The sequence below is a fragment of the Budorcas taxicolor genome, chromosome X (assembly GCF_023091745.1).
Source record: "Budorcas taxicolor isolate Tak-1 chromosome X, Takin1.1, whole genome shotgun sequence".
In the NCBI taxonomy this organism is placed as follows: Eukaryota; Metazoa; Chordata; class Mammalia; order Artiodactyla; family Bovidae; genus Budorcas; species Budorcas taxicolor.
In genome coordinates this window covers 108,541,576-108,554,030 of record NC_068935.1, presented here as the reverse complement: position 1 = coordinate 108,554,030, position 12,455 = coordinate 108,541,576, and positions in this window count along the sequence as shown.

Genomic DNA, 12,455 nt, shown 5'->3' with positions numbered 1-12,455 from the left:
TTCAGCATCAGTCCTTCCAATGAATATTCGGGACTGATTTCCTTTAGGATGGACTGGTTGGATCTCCTTCCAGTCCAAGGGACTCTCAAGAGTCTTCTCCAACACCACAGTTCAAAAGCACCAATTCTTCAGCGCTCAACTTTCTTTATAGTCCAACTCTCACTTCCATACGTGACTACTGGAAAAAACATAACTTTGACTAGACAGACCTTTTTGGCAAAGTAATGTCTCTGCTTTTTAATAGAATGACATAATAAGCCTTTAATGAATAGACTTTTACCTCATTTCTTACAATATCCTTTTGAATCCAAGAATCTGCCATCTACTGACTTACTTAAAGTCTCCATGTTCCTCTCTTCCATATTTTGAACATTTTCTTTCTCTGAGGATCGCCATTCCTTAGTTCTTCCTTGAGTGAGATCTTAACCCTATTCCTGATGCAAATCAATAATTCTCTTATCTATGGTGTTTATAGCCTACTGCCTCCAAACCTCAGACACAGTCAACTTCTCTGCTTTCTAAGCAATGACTATACTTAAAACACATCACTTTATTGTAATGATTTTACCAGTTATGCTATACTCTGAAAATTTGAGTGGAAATATGTTATCACAATTATCATGTTATTCTGAGCAGAAAGCATGCCAGTTGGCATATAGTGCTTAATATGATTGCTGAACAAATGAAGAGGTTGAACATATTTTGTTTGTGTTTTTGTGGATATGTTGAGTGAAGCAGAAAATAATGTATGAATTTTATGTGTTCTTATGAGCTGAATTGTGTCCTGCTGAAATTCTTGTGTTGAACCCCAACCCCCAGGCCCTTTAATGAGGTGACAAAGTTGAAACAAAGCCCTAAAGGGGAGTACTAATTCAGTCTGGCTGATGTTCTTTATAAGAATAGACAATTTGACACAAACACTAGGGATGCACACACCCAGAGGAGTAATCACGTGAACACAAAGCTAGAAGGTGGCCATTTGCAATCCAAGGAGGTAGGTCTCAGAAGAAACCAAATCTGTTGACACCTTGATCTTGAACTTCTAGCCTCCAGAATATGAGAAAATAAACTTTTGTTGTTTAAGCCACCCAATGTATGATATTTTGTTATGGCAACCCCAGCAGACTAATAATAATAATATTTATACATTTTTAACCCCTTACTTGTTTTTGCTTACTTGTGACAATTTTGGTTACAAATTGTCACATACTTGGTGGTTTAAAACAATAGAAATTTATTTTCTCACAGTTCTGGAGGCCAAAAGTCTAAAATCAAGTAACCCTGGGCCAAAGTCAAGGTATCCACAGAGCCATGATCTTTCCAAAGAGTCTAGAGGGAAAAATGTTGTTTATTCCAGCTTCTAATGTTGTAACTGTTCGGTCAATACTCCAATCTCTGCCTCTGTCGTCATATAGCCTACTACTGTGCATGAAATCCCCCTCTGTCTTTCTCTGTAAGGACATTAGGCCTGCCTAGATAATCCAGGATAATATGCCCTTCTCAAGATTCTAAATTTAATCACATCTGTAAAGTCTATTTTGTCATATGAAGTAACATGTACAGATGTCAGGATGTCATCCTAATATTTTTTGCTTAGTTGCTCAGTCATGTCCGACTCTTTTCGACCCTGTGGACTGTAGCCCACCAGGCTCCTCTGTCCATGGGGATTCTCCAGGCAAGAATACTAGAGTTGGTTGCCATGCCCTACTCTAGGGGATCTTCCCAACCCAGGGGTCAAACCCAGGCCTCCCACATTTGAGGTAGATTCTTTACCATCTGAGCCACAAGGTTTGGGGGACCATTATTCAGCCATGTACATTTGTCTTATCTCTCCTTTTGTTTCTTCCTCCCTCCATTATTTTTATTATTTCTTTCCCTTCCCTTCCATTTATGTGTCCCCTTTCCTCCTTTTCTTTTTGAACTTCCTTACCAATCTCCTTCTCTTCTGCCTTCTCTCCCTTCTTCTGAAAGTGACAAGGCTAAAGAAACTGGAAGGGGATAAATGATATTTTTTACATTCTTCCATTAGGGTAATGACAGAGCTGTAACAAGGAGGCCTCCCAAGCTTGGTATCTTTTTCACCACATTACATGGCACTCTCTCCAGTTAAGATTTATGTAAAATCAAAGAGAGCCAAGCTGTCACCCTGATACAAATGAAGCTACTCATTACTCTCTATGCATTGCTCTGAAACTATTACATCTTAAGAAATTAGTGGCATCTCACACTCTACTGTATCTGAAGCATAGGAAAAGCTTGACTATGATGGTCATTAAAAGGACTTATAGGAGTGATAGGAAACAGGTTTTCTTAATAAATGTATACAAAAAGTATAATATGTGTGGATGATCAACATAATGAGTGCTTTTCAAAATTGGCTTCTCTGAATTTCAGTTACTAACAGTGTTTGTCACATTTCAGCTGTATCCTCACAACACCCAAATCAAAATGAAAATATTAAAAAATTGTCAGTTCATATGTTTGACAATACAATACCATAAATATGCATATACTTTCCCCCCAGCTAAGTCAGTCTGTTATGCTGATATAATGTAGACATGTCATTCGGAGAAGGCAATGGCAACCCACTCCAGTACTCTTGCCTGGAAAATCCCATGGGCGGAGGAGCCTGGTTGGCTGCAGTCCATGGGGTCGCAAAGAGTCGGACACGATTGAGTGACTTCACTTTCACTTTTCACTTTCGTGCATTGGAGAAGGAAATGGCAACCCACTCCAGTGTTCTTGCCTGGAGAATCCCAGGGACGGGGGAGCCTGGTGGGCTTCTGTCTATGGGGTCGCACAGAGTCGGACATGTCTGAAGCAACTTAGCAGCAGCAGCAGCAGATATGTCCATAGTTAATGTTTTTTTTGTGTGTGTTGCCAAGTGACAACTTGAGAGGCAGAAGACTTGAATACCCTTACGTTCTGACAGCCTCTCTGTAACTTGGAGACAAGTTGCTTAGCCATAGTCCTACCCACTAATATTAAGACTAAAATTAGATGTCCTTATAATATTTCACAGGGTATTATGAAGTTAAACGGCACTCAGCAAATAGGAAAAAATTTATAAGAACTAGTGAAAAACATGTATTCATTTAATTTTTTTGAAAAGTGGGTGACATCTGCTAAGATAGTGGGAAACAATGTAAGCAGTTAACCAACTTGATCTTCCCTCATGCATATTCTTTCTTTTCTTCTAAATCAATAAGGTCTGCCTCTGTTCAGAAACACTGAATAATCACATCTCAAGTTCTACTTAAATTTTACTATACTGTTGATTTTTATTTAAAAACTATTTATATTATACATATAAATTTACTTGGTTATGTAGGGTGGGCTTATTAGAAATGGTGCTTTGGGGAACATGTTTAACTTTTTTCTTTACATTTTAATAATGATTTTTACTTTATGCGATTGAATTTAGAAGATTGAAAGAGGAGAGGCTGCAGGCAAAGAGGGTAATTGGAAAGCTACTAGCTTGTGCTTAAGTTCTTTTTGAGTGGTAATCAAAAAAGCGGTAAATTATAAATAAAAAACGTAGTGCCAATTTTTAAAATTCTGACCCAGAATTGTCTATTACACTTTTCATGATCCTTATAACATATGCTTAATATGTTGAATACATTCTGAGTCTGGGAACTTCAGTACTTTGGCCACCTCATGTGAAGGGTTGACTCATTGGAAAAGACTCTAATGCTGGGAGGGATTGGGGGCAGGAGGAGAAGGGGACGACAGAGAATGAGATGGCTGGATGGCATCACTGACTCGATGGACATGAGTCTGAGTGAACTCTGGGAATTGGTGATGGACAGGGAGGCCCGGCGTGCTGCAATTCATGGGGTCGCAGAGTCGGACACGACTGAGCAACTGAACTGAACTGAACTGGAAACTTCAGATGGAGTATTTGAAACAAAAGTTAGATCTAATGAAAATAGCTGGCCAATGCCCATCAACCTCCATTTTGTAAGAAGTGCTGAAACTCCAACAACAAAAAGAGGTAGCAAAATGAATGATAAAGAAAAAGGAGGTAGTTGAAGAGAATTTGTCAACATAATCTGCCATAGAAATTGCTTTCATGATCTGCAATAATTAGAGAACATAGCAAAATTGAGCCTCGAGTCTGGTGAGAGGAAAGTCCTCAAGTCATTGAGAGCCACTTGGAAGTTAAATGAGCTGTGAGGAGGTGGATGAACCACTTGCAGTGTTTCCCTGGGTTTTGTCAGGTCCAACATGAAGTTATCCTGGGAGGAGCTAATGTGTTATAGCTCTCTACATCTTACTGGCTTTGGAAAATTATCCCTAAGCATGCACAGAAGTCTCCACTGACCAAACAGGCATAGGGCTTGTTAATAATGCTTTAATCAAGGCTTTTCTAATGGCATCAAGGATTATAATAAGAGATAGAACTATGATCCCATGCAGAAAATACTTAGAAATCCATTACTTTTTGGATGTTATACCTACCAGATTTAAATCTCCTTGAAGTTAAACGGTCTCCTTCCCCATAGTCTAGGAACTTCTGAAAATGATATGTTGTATGTATTGTCATACTGTGTTATTTAATGATTTATTATTTGTGACTTTTGATTTCCCTTGATATTAAGCAATACAATTCACATTACCTCAGTTACTCAAATCATCTTCTACTTCTTGTTTTGCTTTTTTTGTTTTTGGCTTTTATCTAATCCTGTTGGGCCCTAGTCCATAGGGTCACAAAGAGTCAGATGCTTCTGAGCATGTATACATGCACATATTCTAAGACTAAATATGTTGAAACAGTTTGTTAAACTGGACATGGGCCATTGACTTTGATTGCTTTGTGCCAACCTGTTCTCACCATTGACTAGAAGGTACCTGTAGGACACTTTGTTAAAGTCTCCCTTTCAGTTATCTTTTTTGCTAAATTGAGGGAGTTGTTGTTTACTTGCTAAGTCATGTCTGACTCTTTTGCAACCACATGGACTATAACCTGCCAGGCTCTTTTGTCTATAGGATTTCCCAGGCAAGAATAGTGGAGTGGCTTGTCATTTCCTCCTCCAGGGAATCTTCCAGACCCAGAGGTTGAACCTGTGTCTCCTGCATTGACAGGTGGATTCTTTACCACTGAGTCACCAGGAAAGCTGCAAATTTAGGGATGGAACTACTATTTGGGGGCTTCCCTGATAGCTCAGTTGGTAAAAGAATTCGCCTGCAATGCAGGAGACCCCGGTTCGATTCCTGGGCCGGGAAGATCCACTGGAGAAGGGATAGGCTACCCACTTCAGTATTCTTGGGCTTCCCTTGTGGCTCAGCTGGTAAAGAATCTGCCTGCAATGTGGGAGACCTGGGTTTTATCCCTGGGTTGGGAGGATCCCCTGGAGAAGGGAAAGGTTACCCACTCCAGTATTCTGGCCTGGAGAATTCCATGGACTATATACAGTCTGTGGGTTTGCAAAGAGTCAGTCGCGACTGAGCGGCTTTCACTTTCACTGCTATTTGGAATATTTATTGATAGGATTGTGAAAATTTCATTATATACCTTTTATTGGGCTCATAGAAAGAATTCAAAAAAGATTATCTATAATAATAGTCAGAATATAAAACTTATTTCTCTTCTCCCAATGACTTGATTCTAATCATTAAATAGGGAGTGTCCGCATCATGACATGTTTCCTGTCTGGATTTACCGTCTTGCCTGTTGCCTCTTCTGCCTCTTTGAAGCCTATCTCAAAGACTTCCCTTATCTTTTATGAAAATTTGCTGAAAGAGTAAAGAATGTAGGTCTGATCTTCCTTCATAAAAGTCAAATATCTCATTTTCATTTAGAAGTAATTGTTTTGCTCTGATTTTTAGTGTATGTAGCATATCACTTTACCATGACTATTCATTCAAGAAAGAGGAAGTAGGGGGTAATATTCTATGCTACTTTTCATTTTATTTTACTTCTTACATTTTTATTTTGGAGGTTCTACTCCATGCCAGACACTGTTTTAGGAGATTAAAACAAGACAAAAGAAAAGAAAAAAGCAAAGAGAGTCTCTAGTTTTATCTTAAAGATCGTAGGGACTATACTAGAAATTCAGCTTGAACAAATTTAGGCACAAAACGGAACTTGATCCACTCTAACAACCAAGGGAAGGGAAAGTGGTGCAGCCAGGCCTCTGAGAGAGGGGGCATCACTGTGTTCTCTCTACCACACTCTGCTTCTCCATGGTGGTCTCCTTTATCTTCTGTAATCCATCTTCCACAAGTTCTTTAGCCCAACTCTCATAGCTCTTGTCCTCACAGCTTCACCATCAAAGAGGGGCCGAGCAGAGGCCACATCCCAGAGAAGCTGGGAACTCTGTGACTCGTTGGCACAGAGTCTGCCCCTGTCATTTTGTCTAGGAAAATGCTCACCTGTGACTGGCAGCCTCTACCAGGATCCTTTGTTGTAGTAGAAGAGGGAAAATGGTGATATTATAAGTTTAGAGGTGCTGCTTCCACATCGTGGCGGAGGGGGGTGGCGGGGAGTGGGGACTGCTGGGGAAAATGAACAATATATATTTATACAGAGGTAGCTTTGGTGTCCCCCGTCCAAGTTTATGCTCTGATTTTCCAGTTTTTAGTCCACACGATGATGAAGAAATGATGTGTCTTCCCTAAGCCTCAGTCTTCTGATACGAAAAATGGGATATATAATATCAAGTGACTCATGCATGTTGCCTTGTTGTTGTTGTTCAGTCGCTCAGGTGTGTCCAGCTCTTTGCAGCCCCATGGACTGCAGCACACCAGGCTTCCCTGTCCTTCACCATCTCCCAGGGCTTGCTCAAGCTCCTGTCCATTGAGTCGGTGATGCGATCCAACCATCTCATCCTCTGTCATCCCCTTCTCCTTCTGCCTTCAATCTTTCCCAGCATCAGGGTCTTTTCTAGTGAGTCAGCAATTTGCATCAGGTGGCCAAAGTACTGGAGCTTCAGCTTTAGCATCAGTCCTTCCAATGAATATTCAGGATTGGTTTCTTTTAGGATTGACTGGTTTGATCCTCTTGCAGTCCAAGGGACTCTGAAGAGTATTCTCCAATACCACAGTTCAAACGCATCAATTCTTCGGCACTCAGCTTTCTTTATGGTCCAACTCTCACATGCATACATGACTACAGGAAAAACCATGGCTTTGACTAGATAGACCTTTGTTGACAAAGGGATGTCTCTGTTTTTTAATACGCTGTATAGGTTTGTCATTGTTTCTTGGAAGAAAAGCTATGACAAACCTAGACAGGTATGAAAAACCTAGACAGCGTTTTTAAAAGCAGAGACATCACTTTGCTGACAACGGTCCAACAGAGGACGAGATAGTTGGATGGCATCACCGACTCAATGGACATGAGTTTGAGCAAGCTCCAGGAGATTGTGAAAGGACAGGGAAGCCTGGCATGCTGCAGTCCATGGATTTGCAAAGAGTTGGACATGACTGAATGACTGAACAACAACAAAAGGTTTGTCATAGCTTTTCTTCCAATGAGCAAGCATCTTTTAATTTCATGGCTGTAGTCACCATCTGCAGTGATTTTGGAGCCCAAGAAAAGAAAGTCTGTCACTGTTTCCATTGTTTCCCCATCTATTTGCCAGGAAGTGATGGGACTGGATACCATGATCTTCGTTTTTTGAATGTTGCGCTTTAAGCCAACTTTTTCACTCTCCTCTTTCATATTCATGAAGAGGCTCTTTAGTTCCTCTTCCCTTTCTCCTATAAGGGTGGTGTCATCTGCATATCTGAGATTATTGATAGTTTTCCCAAAAATCTTGATTCCAGCTTCTACTTCATCCTGCACAGCGTTTCTCATGATGTACTCTGCATATAAGTTAAATAAGGAGGGTGACGATATACAGCCCTGACGTACTCCTTTCCCAATTTGGAACCAGTCCATTGTTCCATGTCCGGTTCTAACTGTTGCTTCTTGATCTGCATACAGGTTTCTCAGGAAGTAGGTCAGGTGGTCTGGTATTCCCATCTCTTTAAGAATTTTCCACAATTTGTTGTGATCCACACAGTCAAAGTCTTTAGCATATTTAGTGAAGCAGAAGTAGATGTTTTTCTGGAATTCCATCACCTCCACTAGCTTGGTTCATAGAGATGTTTCGTAAGGCCCACTTGACTTCTCACTCTAAGATATCTGGCTCTAGGTGAGTGATCACAGCATCATGGTTATCTGGGTCATTAAGATTTTTTTTTTTTAATTTCTTCTGTGTATAATTCTCACCACCTCTTCTTAATATCTTCTGCTTCTGTTAGATCCATACCCTTTCTGTCCTTTATTGTGCCCATTTTTCAATGAAATGTTCCCTTCAAGAAAACTAGAGATACCATGGTGCCTGGAACACATTAGTCTCACAATGAATGAAGCCTTTTATTCTAATTATAATATCCTCTACATTGGCCTAAATAATCCCAGTCTCTGTTCAGTGAAGCTAATAGAACATTCTGAAAATTAAGGGCTTGAGCAAATTCCCTTTGGGGTTCTTGCTGCCAAGTTGATGACAGCAGTTAAGATTCTTGCCATGATAATATGGTTGAGTTTGTTGGTAGCATAAGAGATAGTCTTGTTTGCTGGGACTTAAGTTGCTTCCCAAGGGAGGATGACCTTTCTGGGTTCTTGTCAGTTGTGGCCATTTAGACAGTCTGTTGAATTCAGATTGGCAAAAACTTGTGGCTTTGCCAGTTTTTATCATGAACCCTTAGACCAGGTACTAGGATAGAGTCAGGGGACTTTAGAGAGCTCGTAGCCATTGTCATGTTGAACTTTTCCCAGTGACTCTCTTGAAAGTTTTCTTATGGCAAGGGCTTGAGGGGAATTTAAACCTACTGAAAAAAAGTTGTCTGTGCTTGCTAGGAGTGGGGAGCCAGTGGACTGGGAAGAAGACAGCAGGCTTTTGTCGCTGCACGCTTCCCATGTGAGATAACCAAAAATACATATTTTCAAAGCCCTCAGAAATTTAAATTTCTTCCAGAATGTCTGCTGAGAACAGCTTTAGATATTTCTAGACTTGCAAAGCCTGGCAGGTTCATTCATGTTTGGCAGAATGCATCATATGCAGCCATACGCAGCTTTTCTAACACCTGGGATGCTCAAAATCTTGAGATCCTCGCTCTGATAAAGGCAGTGTGGTTATATCAGCTAAAGGGAAAGGGTGTTTTCCTTATTCTAAGCACAATAGTTAGTATTTCATGAGATAAAAATAGATTGGGAGGCAAGTACCCCGAACCCACGGGGCCTATATTTAATTGAGGCAGGTAGATGTGGATGGATTCTGATATCACACAAAGTATTTCTCAAAATCATTTTTCAGTCTGATATTTTTTCACTTCAAGGAGGAAGTTTAAAACAGACTTGTTTGTAGTTAAATACATAGTTCTCTATCTGGACCTGATCATTTTTCTTTGAAAGATCATTCACCTGGAAGTCCTTGGTTTAAAGCGATTGCTTGGGCCCTGCAGTTTTTCTCCTCCTCCTCTCATCCCTCCTATATACAGCTGAATCTTGCTTGTAATGTTTTCCATTTAGGCATCTATTCAGGTCAATTTTGTTAACTTATTCCCCACAGGCAGGAAAAAACCATTTTATAGAATGGTGTATGCTGCATTCATCCTAATTTCCCTTCATATGATGGATTACAGATTTTTCTCTTATGTAACATCAGTTTAGTGCTAAAGTGAAATGTGAAGATTTACAGATCTCTTTCCAGAAGTAGTATTACCCATGAACTCTAAAGCAATAAAAAAAAAAAAAATTACTGGAGGAGGTAGCAGAATAAGGGAAAGATCTTGATGGTGGGATGAAAAAATCCTGAAAATAGCATTTTGGTTTGCATGACCAAAGGGTGATAATCTGAAATACTGAGGTATTTGGATGACGATACCACACCCAGAAAGAGTGACTCTCCACATGACAGGTGTTTGAACAGGTCATAAAGGGCTGAGTTGGATGTGAGAGACTGACTTTTGCATCATAGAAACATCCTCAAGGAGCTTGTGCTGAGGAAACGAGGGCATATAGGCTGAATCTGCAAATGCCTCACAGTTTTCACATCTCTCTCTCTCTAAGTGTAATATCCTGTGGTGGAGGAAAAGTCCCCGTTTTCTCCCTGGTAATCACAAGTGGTTTTAGCAGTGAGGTTCTGTTATTTTATTCTTGATTTGTTACAGATGGTTGTGAAAAGATGAATCATTTGTGGTTGCAGTGAGGAGAATAAAACTCAAGACTTCAGTGCCTGGTTTACTGATCACTGCACACCAAGTACAGCAGCCCCCGATGGCAGCAAATGTCTGTTTGTTCTTACCACAAAGCAGAGAAAACCCATTGCCTTCTCGGTCTAGTAGATGTGATGCTATCTCTAGCTGCCAACTACTGGGCTTCTGGTGCCTGGTTAGGGCAGAAACTGCTTGTTCATAAGAAGCAGTTGATGAGTAATAAGTCATAAGAACATCCCTGCAAATAAACCTACCAATAAATATGACCAGCATATTAGGCTTCCTGTTGATTTCTTTACAATGAAATTTAAAACTCTGTTCCTGAGGAATAAAACTGAATCTGGGCCTGTTAATTCTGGCAACTTAAGCTTTAACTTGAGTCATCAAGTCCTTTTTTCTGAAAAAGGTGTAGAAATTTAGTGAACTATCCCAAGCAATTTTATTAGTTCCCTGTTGACTTTTCTTCTTGTGGACTTTCTGTTCCTCATTCTAAGAGCACTTTGAAGATTTTCCTAAACCTTCACTCATAGCCTCTCATTCTTCAGCATCACCTCATTTCGTACATATTAAAGGCCAAGCACTGAGCAGCCCTGACTTTCAAGATGCTCAACATAGAGAAGATGACATGTGGAAGAACATTGATCGTTGCCATGCTGTATGAGAAGATAATAAGGGAGAATCTCTTTAGTGAACCTGAGGACTGTAAATATGCTTGTGGGAACCTGTTAGCATTAAGTGAGCTCATTCTTGAGGGACAAGTAAGGATTAGCCAGAAAGATCAGCATACAGACAGAAGAGGAGGAAAAGAATCTCCAGCAGATGGAACGGCATGGCCAAAGATTTGGAGGTTTAAGGTACCTTAGCACATTGAATTGAAGATAGACTGGCAGTTCTGAAGCAAGTGATATGTGTGTGAGTGTAAGTATGTACAGACATATGCACGCTTGTGCACATGCAGTGGTAATACTGGAAAATTTTTCCGTATAGAAAAATCCACATGAATATTTTGGCCAACACATTGTAATGGAGGATAAGTCTGTGACCTTGTAGGTCACCTGACTCAATATGATGTTCCAGGACATAGGGGATAATTCCACTGCAGACAAGGCACATGAAACATTTCCATTCTCCCATGAATAAGGAGACATCAAACAGGAAAAAGAAAACAGAACCAAACATTATAGGTATAAACCCAGAGAGATGGAGGAAGCTGAGGACTAAGGTAGAGGAACAGTTTTTAAGTCCATCTTGTGCTGGATCTTTGCAGTGTGACTTCCTTGTTATTTTTTGAAGTGTTGCATGTTTATACTCTCAATGTCAACCCCAATATTCAACTATAAATCCAAATATAAGCTGACTCCAACTGACAAATACGTTATGTCCCCAAAATGGAACAGTGCTTCTGGGTACCTGCTGTCTCATATATTTGGTTGACATTAAGTTACCCTGTCTCCAACATATCCCAAAGGCATTTTAGCCAATATATACACAACAAAGTCCTGATCTTCCCTTATGCTCCTGACCTCATACCCCCTTTCCTCTCTTCTTCTACCCTGACTTACTGCATCTCTATCACTTAGACATCTAAGTTAGAGCACTTGTAGGCATTCTTCTTTCATATCCCATGTTCTATCAATCATTGAGTCTGATTTTAGGGCCAGTTTAATCCATTCCTTCTTCAGTACCTCCACTGCCCTAACCCAGGCTCTCTTTTCCTCCTATGTGAGTGACCGTAATAGCCAAGCTTTCTCATATTTGACCCAGAGTGATCTCACTGCTGCTGCTAAGTCGCTTCAGTCACGTCTGACTCTGTGCAACCGCAGAGACGGCAGCCCACCAGGCTCCCCCGTCCCTGGGATTCTCCAGGCAAGAACACTGGAGTGGGTTGCCATTTCCTTCTCCAGTGCATGAAAGTGAAAAGTGAAAGGGAAGTTGCTCAGTCGTGTCTGACTCCTAGCGACCCCATGGACTGCAGCCTACTAGGCTCCTCCGCCCCTGGGCTTTTCCAGGCAAGAGTACTGGAGTGGGGTGCCATTGCCTTCTCCAAGTGACCTCACTAAGGTGTGCTAACTTTACATCTAAATCATTCCAGTGGTTCCATGTTACCTTCCAGATGGAGGCCAATTTCATTAATATTGTGCATAAAGTATCTCTGTACACATCAACTTGTGCCCTACATTCCAGTCCCAGGGAACAACTGGCCCGCCCCCTAGACGTACTGGCTACATCACACCTCCTCTATGCCT